This window comes from Silene latifolia, chromosome 7, assembly GCF_048544455.1.
Source record: "Silene latifolia isolate original U9 population chromosome 7, ASM4854445v1, whole genome shotgun sequence".
NCBI classification, from domain to species: Eukaryota; Viridiplantae; Streptophyta; class Magnoliopsida; order Caryophyllales; family Caryophyllaceae; genus Silene; species Silene latifolia.
This window is the reverse complement of record NC_133532.1, coordinates 22,608,512-22,621,421: the sequence shown is the minus strand read 5'-3', so window position 1 is coordinate 22,621,421 and position 12,910 is coordinate 22,608,512. Positions and strand designations below refer to the sequence as shown.

Here is a 12,910-nt window from a genome sequence, read left to right as displayed (position 1 = left end):
TTTGATGAGTAAAAGAATGAATGAACATCCACTACCTCTTAGTGAATATTAGGCAAAAAATGAGAAAAATCTCAAGTGTTTTTCTTCCCAAAAACCGGTGGGAGTGGAGGAAAGGAAAGAGCCAATGCATGAAATTGTTGCTCTTAACAATGTTCATAGGCTTGCATGGCTAGATTACTTTATAATCATTATGCTTTCTTATTTAAAATATAAACACAATTTAAGCCTAATCCCCTCCATTATTTCGGCATTTACATAATATGGAGTCCATATTATTTTTGTCAATTGTCTACATGTTACATGTCACATGTCACATATATTTGTTATGTAATTTTTAATATATTAAAAATTCAACGTATTATCAAAAATACGTCATATACAAAAATTGACTTAGTAATTTCATAATTACTTGTGCCAAAATATTTTTACCATTTATAAATCACAACAGATTGTATTTATAATAATTCATTCAAATCCAATCGTTTCTTTAAACAATAATTTCATCCGAGTAATGATACAATTCGATTACTCAGACCGTATCTCATTTAATCATATTTCAATTTGATACGTAAATTTTACTACCAAAATTGTCCGTCAATTTTTTCAAGAAATTTAATTAACTCGTAACATTATACGATTAATTAAATAATCAATTAAGTGTATTGCCCTTTAGGTATGACCTAGGGGTCAATCGATCACCACTCACACACGACAAGAATGTCAAACTCTAGTCACCAATCATTACCGATATATGTTGACCAAATTGACAAGAATAATATTACTTCCCAATTGTATTCTTAAAATGAGATTTAATAATGATATTTAAATCATGTGATCGCACTATTGTTGAGGACACATTTCCCAACAGTGAGATATTCAGATCCCGGACTTCCCCTTCTCGTTTATTTGTGCTATATATAAATGAAAGTGTTAGTCTTATTACTCTCTACTTTATCCAATTCTCCAAGTCTATTTTACATGGTGTTGACTTATAATCATTACTCACACTGATCTAATTTTTTTCCCAGTGTCTCGGCAATGTTGATGTTTCTGGAGTGCAACTAATAAGTCTTTGATTTTGGTCTGCTTATATTTCAACTTAAGTTCATTTTTGTCTTTTTTATTCACTGCATTTTTGTCTTTTTATTTCAGTGACTTTTTGTCCTTTTTTTCAGGTTTGCGCTCCAATAGTCTCCGCCTCATGCCCACCGTTCTTGAATTGTATAGACATAAGAACTAAAAGTAGCAAAATGAAAATCATCCATCCTATGAAAGGCACATCGGTTGATTATTCTTGTTTTATAAAACATGTGGTACGTCTATTGTTTCCATTTTGCTTAGGAAAATGTGTGTTATTGTGATTCTACTAGGAATCGACTTTGTGAGAGTAGGCCTTTATTTTGTGAATCCTAGATGTTATTTTGTGAACCTGTGGTGTGAATTCTTGATCTTGTAGCTTATTGTCCTTGACGATTTCACTCCAAGTTTTACAAACTAAGATGTATGGTTCACATGAATCCTAGCTAGTGTCTTTGTTGAGAGTCTTGTACCTTAGAAGTTTCACAAAATAAGTTTTGTTCATTCCTGTGATAAGAAAGACTAATTTATCTTTTGTTTATACAGAAAGAAATGCTCATTCGGCTTCTTAAACCAAAGTTGCCAACAGTGACAAGTATTATGTGGACGATGCCCGAAGTGTTTATCCCAAAATCAATCCTGAATTCTGATGAAATTGATAATGGCCTCTATTTATTGAACATATTAAAGAATTACAAAGGAAACAAAAGTGATTGTCCAATAACCATATATATTGTAAGATTACTTGTTTCAACATTTATTCTTTATTTATACATTGATAAATAGAAATTTTTATACGTTTGCAACACATTATTATTCCCCTTTTTCCATTTATAGGTAACTCAGCTCAAGCGTTTTGCATTGAGGGTGTGCCATCACATTATTACATGTGATAAGAACCTATTAAGAGATAGAGCAAAAAAAGATGCACTAGAATGGAGTCGTGTACCGCTGTAAAAACCTTCTTCTTTTAATATTATCAAGTTTTTCTTGCAAAACCTTTACATTCTTCAATACTTTAGTTGATTAAATAATCTTATATTTTCGTATTATGGCAGTGGCTCTCGACCACTACCTTACAATCACCAGCAATTGTTGGATTATGTTTGCGGATCCAAATCGGCGAAAACTAAATTGTAATGATTTTGCTTTGATTTTTTAAATTGTTTTTACAAAAAAAAAGTTATATTGTGAGCGATATATTGACTAATTGCATTTTGCTCAATATTTAAATGGCGCTATGGTGCCCATCTGTGGATGGAAGTCACAAAACATGCTTTGCAGACCCTTGGACCGCGTGGCTTTGTTATGGATCAGGTAAGTAGCCTAAGTATCATTTTCCTTTCCTTTTTCTTCTCATGTTTCATTTTGTTCACTCAATGTCTCTTTTCCTTAACAAATTTGATTTTGTAGGTGATTGATATGCTTGGAGTTAAGTCCACACTGGGTAGATCAGATGTCCTCTACTTGCCAACGACAGTATATGCCAGCTTCAAATCCTTTAGATGTTGATATTCAAGTATTTGCTTTCTTAATGTTGCTCTGGTTGTTAGTCCTACTTTTGTCACATGCTGACTATTCATCTCGAGCGCAACCAAGCTATTTGGGGTCAATACCTGAAGTCTGATTACATTCCATTTGATGGTAGCAATATCCAAAAGGTGAAAGATCCCTCTTCTGCTATTTATTTTCTTCTTTATTTATTTTCGTTCATGTGTATTGTTAATTGGTTTGTCTATAGCAGGTTTTTATCCCTATGCGTACCGATAAGTGTCATCATTGGTGGGCTTGCGTTTGCGATTTAAAGCAAAAACTAAATTTCATCCTCGACTCGAGCACCGATTTACATGTGGATCCTGACAACCACACAGCCATAGAGATTTTATGATTTTTTCCCAAAATATTTTAGAGTATTTATCTTTAGTCTCTTAAAAATATAACCCTGTCATATTTTTATGTTTTATTGGCTTTTGCATGTTCCAGTTGTACCATGTTTTATCTGTTCTGGGGTGGTGGTTCATCTGCATTTGAATCTTTGCGGTTGATGCACATGAACAGACTTGTCAACCTTAAAGTCCCTTAACAAACAACATGGTAAGTAACCATGTATCTTCGTTTTTTAGGCTATATTTGTGTTTTTATCATACAAGGTTGAATGGTTGAAACTGGACCTGAATGGTTGAAACTTGGACCTGAATAGTCCCTCTATGATCAAAACCAAGTACCCATCCAATAATGCTTTTGTGTCTCATGTGTTCATCAAATCTCAAATGGTTTAGTTTCATTTGGTTAGACGTTTGGTTTTTACGTTGGTCTCTTGGGTTTGTTTAGCAAAGGAGTATTCTTTTACTTGGTGATTTTGTGATTCCTAGACCTTATTGTGTGAACCTTGAAGGTGATTCTGTGAATTGTACATGAATGGTTGATATTTGAATTTAATAAATTTCTTTATGTTAATTTGTGAATCCTGGAACTTATCTTGTGAAACCTGGAACATGAAATTGTGAAACATGGTCATGAATAGTTGATCTTCACTTAAGATGTTTCTTTTACTCATAAATATTTTTTTTTTGTAGTTTTGATTGTGGAGTGTATGTGCTGAAATGGTTGGATGTGTTGGACAATGAACGTTTATGGAGCAATAGTGAATATTTTGAGGTAAGTTAGTGATTATTTTTGTTTTTGTTGGTATAAAATTGACGGGTTTTGCCTCCTAGCTTGCCATTGCTACATATTAAATATATCAAGCACACCTCTATGAGTCTATGGTGATGTTAGATAACTACTTGATTCATATGCTATCATGCTGAGCATGCCTAGTGTTTTAGATTGGTTTCATTGAGTAGGAAAATTTCATATTTGATCCTGTTTTGATCCCCTTTGCAATAGTCCTCTCTGACCGAAAAGCAAGTACCCAATCCCATAATTCTTTTTTGTCTCATGCGTTCATCAAATCTCAAATGGTTTAGTTTCATTAATATACTTACTTGGACTGTATGAAAATCTCTTTTGTAGAAACTACCGGACTTTCGAAAGAAGAAAATATTGGAACTTCTTAAATGGGATAAAAAACCAAAAACGGTACACTTCTTTGACTTAAAATTGATGCAAAGTCCATTTGTTCATAACTTGGGTGAACATTTTGTAAATAAGTTTATTGTAACTTGTTTTTGATGGTATAGGTGTTTCATTGATGACGTGAAAGTCTTTTTGCAAGAAATGATCTTTATCAGATGGATATGTGTTCAATGACGGACATCCGTTACCTGCTATATCTATCTTGTGTCGATGTATTCAGTATTCCAAATGGTGAAATTCGGCCATATGACCTTGTTTGTTTGTAATGGTACCATGAATTGATTAGTCTTTAGTCTTGTATATAATCTCGTGTAAAGCTCTTTGAAGAGTTGTGTATATGAGTAGCCGAGAATGTAATGCTATAAGAAATTGTGAAACTTGGACCTAAACATAAGATGATACGGCTGTACTTCGTATGACGATCTTTTATTGAGAGACAAAGATGTTTAATGCAAGCCTTCTCATTTCATTCGCATCTTTTTCTGTATTATGTACATTACATGATTAATGGTCTGGATATACCTTTTGCACAATGATATCGAATGCAGCTACTGTCTTTTCATCATCGTTCTGACAAACATAGAAAGGCTTTACTTCGTTGGTAAACGATAAAAATACTTAATGCTGGATTCCGGTCCAAGTTTCACAATTTTATGTTCTAGTTTCACAAGATAAGTTCCAGGATTCACAACATTGAGTAAAAGAAACATCTTAAGTGAAGATCAACTATTCATGACCAAGTTTCACAATTTCATGTTCCAGTTTCACATAATAAGTTCTAGGATTCAAAAAATTAGAAATACAAACTTCTTAAGTAAAGATCAACTATTCATGACAAAGTTTCACAATTTCATGTTCCAGTTTCACATAATAAGTTCCAGGATTCACAAAATTAGAAATACAAACTTCTTAAGTGAAGATCAACTATTCATGACAAAGTTTCCCAATTTCATGTCCAGTTTCACATAATAAGTTCCAGGATTCACAAATTAAGAAAAAGAAATTTATTAAATCAAAATATCAACCATTCATGTCCAATTCACAAAATCACCTTCAAGGTTCACACAATAAGGTCTAGGAATCACAAAATCACCTAGTAAAAGAATACTTTTTTGCTAAACAAAACAAACTGACCACCGTAAAAACCAAATGTCTAACCAAATGCTCAAGTTCAAAACCAAAATAAAACGTTGTTAAGACTTGTCTTCTTCAATCGTCATCTCTATTCTCGTTGCTTAAAATTACTCCTTTTCATCATTCTTCATTCTCGACTTCTTCCGCTTCTTCCCCTTCTTCCTCTTCTTCCGGTGTGTCACCCTATGTGAAGAATCAAACCTTGAATTAGATACTTTTTTTAAAAAAAAAATTAGTAGACAAATATTACAAGGACATAACTAATATGAGACCAAAAAAAAAGTGGTTGCGTTTTCAAATAATAATAAAACTAAAAGACAAGAGTAGAATAATACATACTTGATTCTTAGGAGGATGCTCTGCAAACTCATTTGGACAATTTCCGGGGTCTTGGTCACTGATGATGTAGTTGGGTTCTTTGCCACCCACCGCTTTCAAAAACTACTGAAATGCCCACATAAATGAATCATCGTCTTCATGCTTTAAAGCACGCATCCAAATGTTATTGACTTTTTATGATTGTTAATCCCAGTGAAAGGCGCGAATTGCATGTTATATTTGTTCGTTCCATAAGTTGGATCGAATGAAATTGCATCACCAAACAATGCGTAACATCTGATGGAATCCGCATTCGTCCAAATATTTTTGTCAAGGCATTGTCAAGATCTGTTTATATGCAAATACCAACCCTTTTGTTTCTCTGAGGGTTTCTAAATGAGAGATGAACATCTGTCCATCCTTACCATTAAGTAGACACTTTACATTCCGTTGGAAATTTTAGAATTGCATAAGGGAAGCTCCCACATTTTCAAAACCCTCTGCTTGCTCCTTGCATAAGTTGTATGTTAAACTAGCCCCGACATTCAATCTCGAATTATGGATAATCAATTGCTTATGATATTCATTCAGATTACTTATATTATCTGCAAGTTTCTCAAATTCCCTATTTTTGACCAAGGTCAGTAGGTGATTGTGAACCTCACGGAATTGTTCAATCTTGTACATGTTTTCATGGAACATGAATTTGATCATCGCTTCACAACCCCAACTTTTAATTTTGGTTATTCTTGTACCTCTTTGCTTATTGGAACTGTCAGCCTCATCATCTGCACCTCCATCCTTTTTCGTACCGGTTTTAGCAGCTGTTTTTCTATTTCCACTTATTGCACCAACTTTTGTTTTTTCACCAGTTTCAACGGTTGTTGTTTTTGCATCAGCTTGGGGAGGACGTCTTTTCCTATTATTAAAACCTTCACGATGGCAAACCATGCATTTCGTTCGAATAATACCATCTTTAAACCTCTTAGTTGAAGACTTCCTTGCTTCAAACCCACAAGCAATAGCATAAATTTTATAGAACATCATTGCTGATTCTAAGTCCACAAATGTTTTGCCAACCACATGTGTAAACTTCTCTTAAAACCTAATTATCCATTGCTCACTGCCACCAGGTGTGTAAGTTACCAAAGTAGTAGGTGTAGAAATAGATGGCATTGTAGGGGTTGTTAAGACAAGAGTAGAACCCTCGCCATCCCGACTTAACCAACATTAGAGCAAGGAACCTCACCACAACTGACACGAGGCGTCACACTACCCTCTGTGTTGTTGTTGACATTTGAATCAACACCTAAGAAGATAAAATGTTCATAAAGTCACATCTCACATTGAGTAATCATGTCACAAAGTTAACAACAATTCAAACATTTAACAATAGTTTAACAATAGTTACCAGGTCCACAAAAGAAGCTATTAAATTCACAAAACAAGGCCTAAGATTCACTAAATAAGTCCTGTTATTCACAAATAAAGGAAGAGAGCAGAATAGGTGATTCAGAAATAAAGTCTGAGAATATTATCTTCGAGTTACACAAATTAAGCCTTAAGATTCACAAAACAAGGTCTGAGAATCACAAATAAAGAAAAAGAGCAAAATAGGTCATTCCTAAAGGGTTCACAAAAAGGGCTCTAGGATTCACAAACACAAGGACTGAGATTCACAAGTTCACATTTTGGTTCAGATTATTAGTTCAGTTTTTAATCTTACCCAGGTTGTATATATTAGTTATTAAGTATCGATAATCATCATGCATTGTCATTGTTATTTTAATTTAGCTTCGTAAACTTCTTATTTTAATTTAGTTTGTTCTCTATCTAAAATAATCATGTCATTGAGGTCCAAGTTTCACAAAATAACCTTCTAGTTTCACAAACTAGGGTCTCTGCTTCACACAAAAAGAAATAAATAAATTTCATCCGTAACCTTCTAGTCCTGGACAAAATGATTGAGTCACGGGTTAAAACCAATTCAAACGTTTAACAACAGAGATTCAAAAAACAAGGCCTAAGATTCACTAAATAAAGTCCGAGATTCACTAAATAAAGTATCAGGATTATTAGTTCAAATAATTAAAAAGATTTTTGTTTCAGATTATTAGTTCACTTTTAATAATGATTTTTGTTGAAGAACATGAGTTCACTTTTAAGAAAAGGCCAAGTTGTATGTATCAGGATATTTTGTTGATTTGTTAAAAACACTTCCATTCCCAAGAAAAGGACATTGAACAATCAGAAAGCATTCAATCAAAAAATTTAATATATGGGTAATGCGAACAGGCAATGTTGACAACAGGCAAATACCAGGCCTATAAATTTCTAATTTCTAAAACATAATAGTATATCCCAATAACCTCTCTTCTCTCTTCTGTAAAACATTTCAAAAATCCATATTGCACACAATGTCTCATTTATTTGTATTCCCCTATACTTGTGTTTGGCGAATGTTCCAGGTTATATGGATCAAGGGTGGTATGTTTGTCGCGACCTCTCTAAATTGGCAGATTGTTTAACGAGCCAAGGTTATGAGATTGAGTCTTTAGTGCCTATTATGTGCAAAGCAGACCTCTCATTTTATGGGAGTAGTACTAATTCAATTTGGCTCGGATGACGCTAGCCGCAAATAAGCTTTTTAAGTTGCAGGAGAAATTCGAGCAATTTGGGCGTACTGATCTGAATGGGTCGGCTACCTATTCCCGAGTTCAGGGGCCCTTTCTGTGGGTAGCATCTAGGCTTGATTCAAATTATTTTAACTACACTCCAGTATGTATAAGTGTCCCATATGCGTCTAAACACGTAGGAAGATCACTCGCTGATGAAGATGAATGTTGCACCTATAGCTATATCAATATTGCTCTATGTGCATTGCCTAGAACAAATAGGGGTGCTTGATCAAAAATGATTAAATTCTATTTTTCAGCTTTTTATTTAATTATCAGCTTTATTTATTTTATTTCCGAATGTTGTTGTTTAGTTAATCCGAGTGCCATAAACTCCACGAAATTTTATGTGATGAAAAACTACAAGATTTTTAAGTTTGTTTGAATATTACTTATGTTTTAGTTACTTGGGGTACGTTTTAGTTACAAGGACATTATTATCGAGTTATTATTTATCGATCATTTGGCTCGAAATGCGAGTACTTGATGAGTAAACGAGTTGAACTCGAGGTGTTCTCGCTCAGGCTTGAAATTATTTCCAATCTCCAAAAGCAGCCAAAGACGCTCTCAAACAACCAACCGACAAGTAAATGTAAAAAAAAAGATGATTTTAGCCATTGACAACCACCAAGTTACATAAAATTAGCTTCTAAGACTCACAAAACAAACTTTAAGATTCACAGAATCACCTTCATGATTCAAAAACTAAAACAACAGTACAAAAGAATTATTTATCATGAGATTATACGATACCTGTTTCAACATGACTATTATCAGCTTCCATTGTAATATCTACAATCTCCATAGAAATATTTGATCTAAAGCGAGCTGCAAAATCGTTAAAGAGTTGTATGAAATCGTTAGGTTATTGAAGAATTGCAGACGATTTCTCGGTTTTTCTGCAAGTTTTATTGTATTGAAGAATGTAGGAGGTCTTCTTGTTTACGAAAGCGCTCAACTTGATCATATTCGAACATTATATCAACAATTTATGAGTGAATTGACAGAATTATATGGAAAGATTAGATTTATATCAAAATATGAAATTACCTTCAAATAAATCGAATAAATCGCCCAAATCGCTGCAATTGATCAAATTGATCAGAAAATCACTGGAATTGATCGGAAAATTGCTTCAATTGATCAAATTGATCGGAAAATCGCTGCAATCTACGAACAATCGCTCCAATTGATTAGGTTATGGAGATTGATTTGGGAATGATGGCTGCAAGCAAGGAACTGTAGCTTGATGATGAAGATAGCTCGTTTTTTGATGATGAAGAAAGACCGTTGTTTCTTTGAGTTGGGCGTGTGTTTTGTATAAAGTCATTGAGTAAATTTTTGTTGAGCCCAGAGGAAGCACGCAAGATATCTCATCCGCCCAACAAGTATCAATTTGGTGAGGCCTACGCCTCACCATAATTAACGGCCTCATCGGATCCGGACCGTATATATAGAAATTGAATCATGTGAGACACCCTTCTTAAGGTGAGGCGGCTGAACCATTTACTCACTATTGGATCTAATTATTACAAATTGATGTGACCATAATTAGAGCATAATTAGTCCCCGAATTAGCCTTGTTCCCATGCTTTTTAGTGCATATTTGGTTTATTTATTGTCTTTAGTTCTTTGTTTTGCATATTCTTTGAGGTTTTGTGTCCTTGGTAGGAAAGGAGTGCAAACCTTGCATTTTCATGGCAAAACGAGACTAAATTGATTGAATTCAATGACCAAGCATCAAGGAGAGACAAGATTAGAAGGCCTTTGTACATACTATAGTAGATGGACAATGATGAGAAAAGATCCTTGCATCCCCGAGGAAATCCCCAAGGATATTGTGAAGGAAAGGGAAGAAAAGAAGAAGAAAGCACGCTGCAAGACAATCCGTGCGTCTTCTCAAGAAGACGCCCCACGACTAAGCCACAATCCGTGCGTCTTCCTTACAAGACTCCCTGGGCAGAACAACTGAAGATGCCCGTCTTCTCCCAAAGACGCCCGGGCAGCAATTGAAGAATCCGGCCGTCCCGTGCCTAAGACGCACGGATTCCAAGACAGCACAACTTCGTTTCTTCAAGCTTCAAGAAAGATGTCCATCCTTCCAAAAATACCTATGTTTCCCTAAGTAGGGACTTAATCGTCATTTAAGCCCTTAGTTAACCCTAATTCCTACACCTAATCCCCACTATAAATACCCCATTAGTTTAATTAGAAGAACATGTTCTTCTTATCAATTCTTAGAGTAGTTAATATCAATCAAATCTCTCTTTAGTTTTGTAATCAACAATTAATCAAGTTTTAATACAAGTTTTATTTCCTTAATCTCTCTTTTGTTCATCCTTTATTTTGGGTAATTGAAGATTATTTGGGTTATTATTGGGGGATTGACAACCTCTCAATCAAGCATCAAGTACTTCTTTTATTCTTTACTTTATTATTGGAATCATTAGTAGGTATAATTCTCTTAATCCTTTTTTAATTATTGCTAATTACTTTCATTTGTTCATCATGTTTCACTTTGTCGGTATGATTGACAACCTTGCTAGCATGTTCAACATGATAATGAGTGATTAGTTCCATAGCTAGGGTTAATGGGTAATTGGGGGAAACCAACATGGGGAATGATTCATGCTTAAATTAATATGCTTTCATGGTTTTTTTGCTTGCTTGTTATGATCTCAACTCATGCACATGTTATGTTTGATGAAATGCGAGTCTATGAATCCTTGCATTTTTTACCCATCGCCTATCTTTTCTATGAGACTTGTAAGCCATAAACCAACTCGAGTCTCATTAGACCATGCGTGTTGTTGAGTAGGGAAGACTAAGACGACTTGTAGGTGTTTTACAATCTAATCGATTTGGCTCCGGGAACCAAACTTTCCTAGGATTGTAAGATATAACCCAACTCAATCCATCACAACAATAACTGCTTGCTTATAATGTGAGAACATATTTGTATGATCAATTCCCATGAATCCCCTATGACCCCATGACATCCTAGTGCTTTTTATCAATTGTTTACAACCCTTTTCAATTCATCTTGCTTATTTACTTTCATTGCTATTTAGTTTAGTGACCTTCTACATCAACCCAAATTGTGACACCCCTAAGACACCTCTAGTTGCAATAGAAATCTCATTTCAATTCCCGTCCCTTGGGATCCGACCTTTACTTGCCTCTTTACTAATTGTAGAGTTGTTTGTGAAGCTATAAATTGTGTTTTGGTCTAGGTGCTCCTAACGACAAGTTACCGAAAAGATTTAGTCCGACCCAAAGATGGCGCTTGCGGGGACGATGTTAACTTAATTTAGATTTTCTTATATTGTTATTAGTTGTGTCTTTCTTTTCCTTGGGGAATTAAAACTCCTCAAGGTTTGTTCTAATTGTTTTCAAGTTGTTTGATATTTTGCATGTCTAGAAGGTCACAAGGTGACTTGTTACCCTTTGATCGTGAAATTGAAAGAACTTTAACAACCAATAGAAGACTTGCTAGCAGAAATTTGAGAGGTATTAGTGAGGTTGTAGATATTCAACCAACTATTGAGTTCATCAACCCTTTTGCAAGAGAAGGTGAGGAGAACCCAACACAAAATACAACACAAAATCAACCCACAATGCCTAAGTTTTCATCACATTCCGTACCCACCGAGGAGAACCTACCTAATGGTACTCCCACACCACAACATCTAATCGGAAATTTCATTGCCAAATCCGCATTTATCCAATTAGTCGAAAGAAGCCAATTTTGGGGGATGCCTAGTGAAGACCCTCACTCTCATATGGAGGCTTTTTGTGACTATTGTGATGCGATTTCTCAAACCGGTGTAACTCAAGACCAAATTCGATGGGTCTTATTTCCTTTTTCTCTAATTGGCACCGCGAAACAATGGTTGAAGAGGCTTGATAAGGCCACTCTCGAAATTGATTCTTGGAAGAAATTGGCTCTAGCTTTCTACAAAAAGTTCTACCCACCGGAAAAGACTAACATGCTAAGAGCTCAAATTACGAGTTTTAAGTAAAGGGATGAAGAATCTTTGTATGAAGCTTGGGAGCGGTTCAAAGGAATTTGTCGCTCATGTCCTCACCATGGACTTAGCGAGTGGTTCTTGGTACAACAATTTTGGAACGGTGTATATGAAGATTCAAGGAACATTCTCAACATGGGATCAAATGGAATGTTCACCGAAGTTGATGACATTCAAACTTGGAACAAAATCGAGGAAATGGCGGTCCATAACTCACAATATAGTAGACCTCGCAAGGCTACTAGAGGAGGAAAGCATGAAGTGGACTCCGTTACTCAATTGGGTGATCAACTTAGTGATCACATTGATACCATCAATTTGAAGTTTGAAAAGGATATGGCTAGACTTGAAGAAGCCTCAAAATCACCAAAGCATCATGTTAATGCCATGACGGCATCTTCATCAATCCCAAGTGGGATATGTGAGAATTGTGGAACTTTGGGACATGACCAAGTGAATGTAGGGGAATAAATGAACAAGTGAATGCTTTCCAAGCATACAAGAGTGGTACCCCTTATTCCAACTATTACAATGAAAACACCAAATTCCATCCAAATCTCTCATACAAAAGCCAAAATGTTCAAAACCCTCAAACAACAT

At 35.0% G+C, this 12,910-nt stretch overlaps 1 non-coding gene across 1 annotated transcript; it reads right to left on the bottom strand.

Moving 5' to 3' along the window:
* Positions 1–12,271: 12,271 nt before the first annotated feature.
* LOC141593713 (small nucleolar RNA R71) lies at positions 12,272–12,378 on the bottom strand. The gene has a single exon (XR_012521782.1). It is a non-coding gene; the product is annotated as a small nucleolar RNA R71 (small nucleolar RNA).
* Between the last annotated feature and the right edge of the window lie 532 nt (positions 12,379–12,910).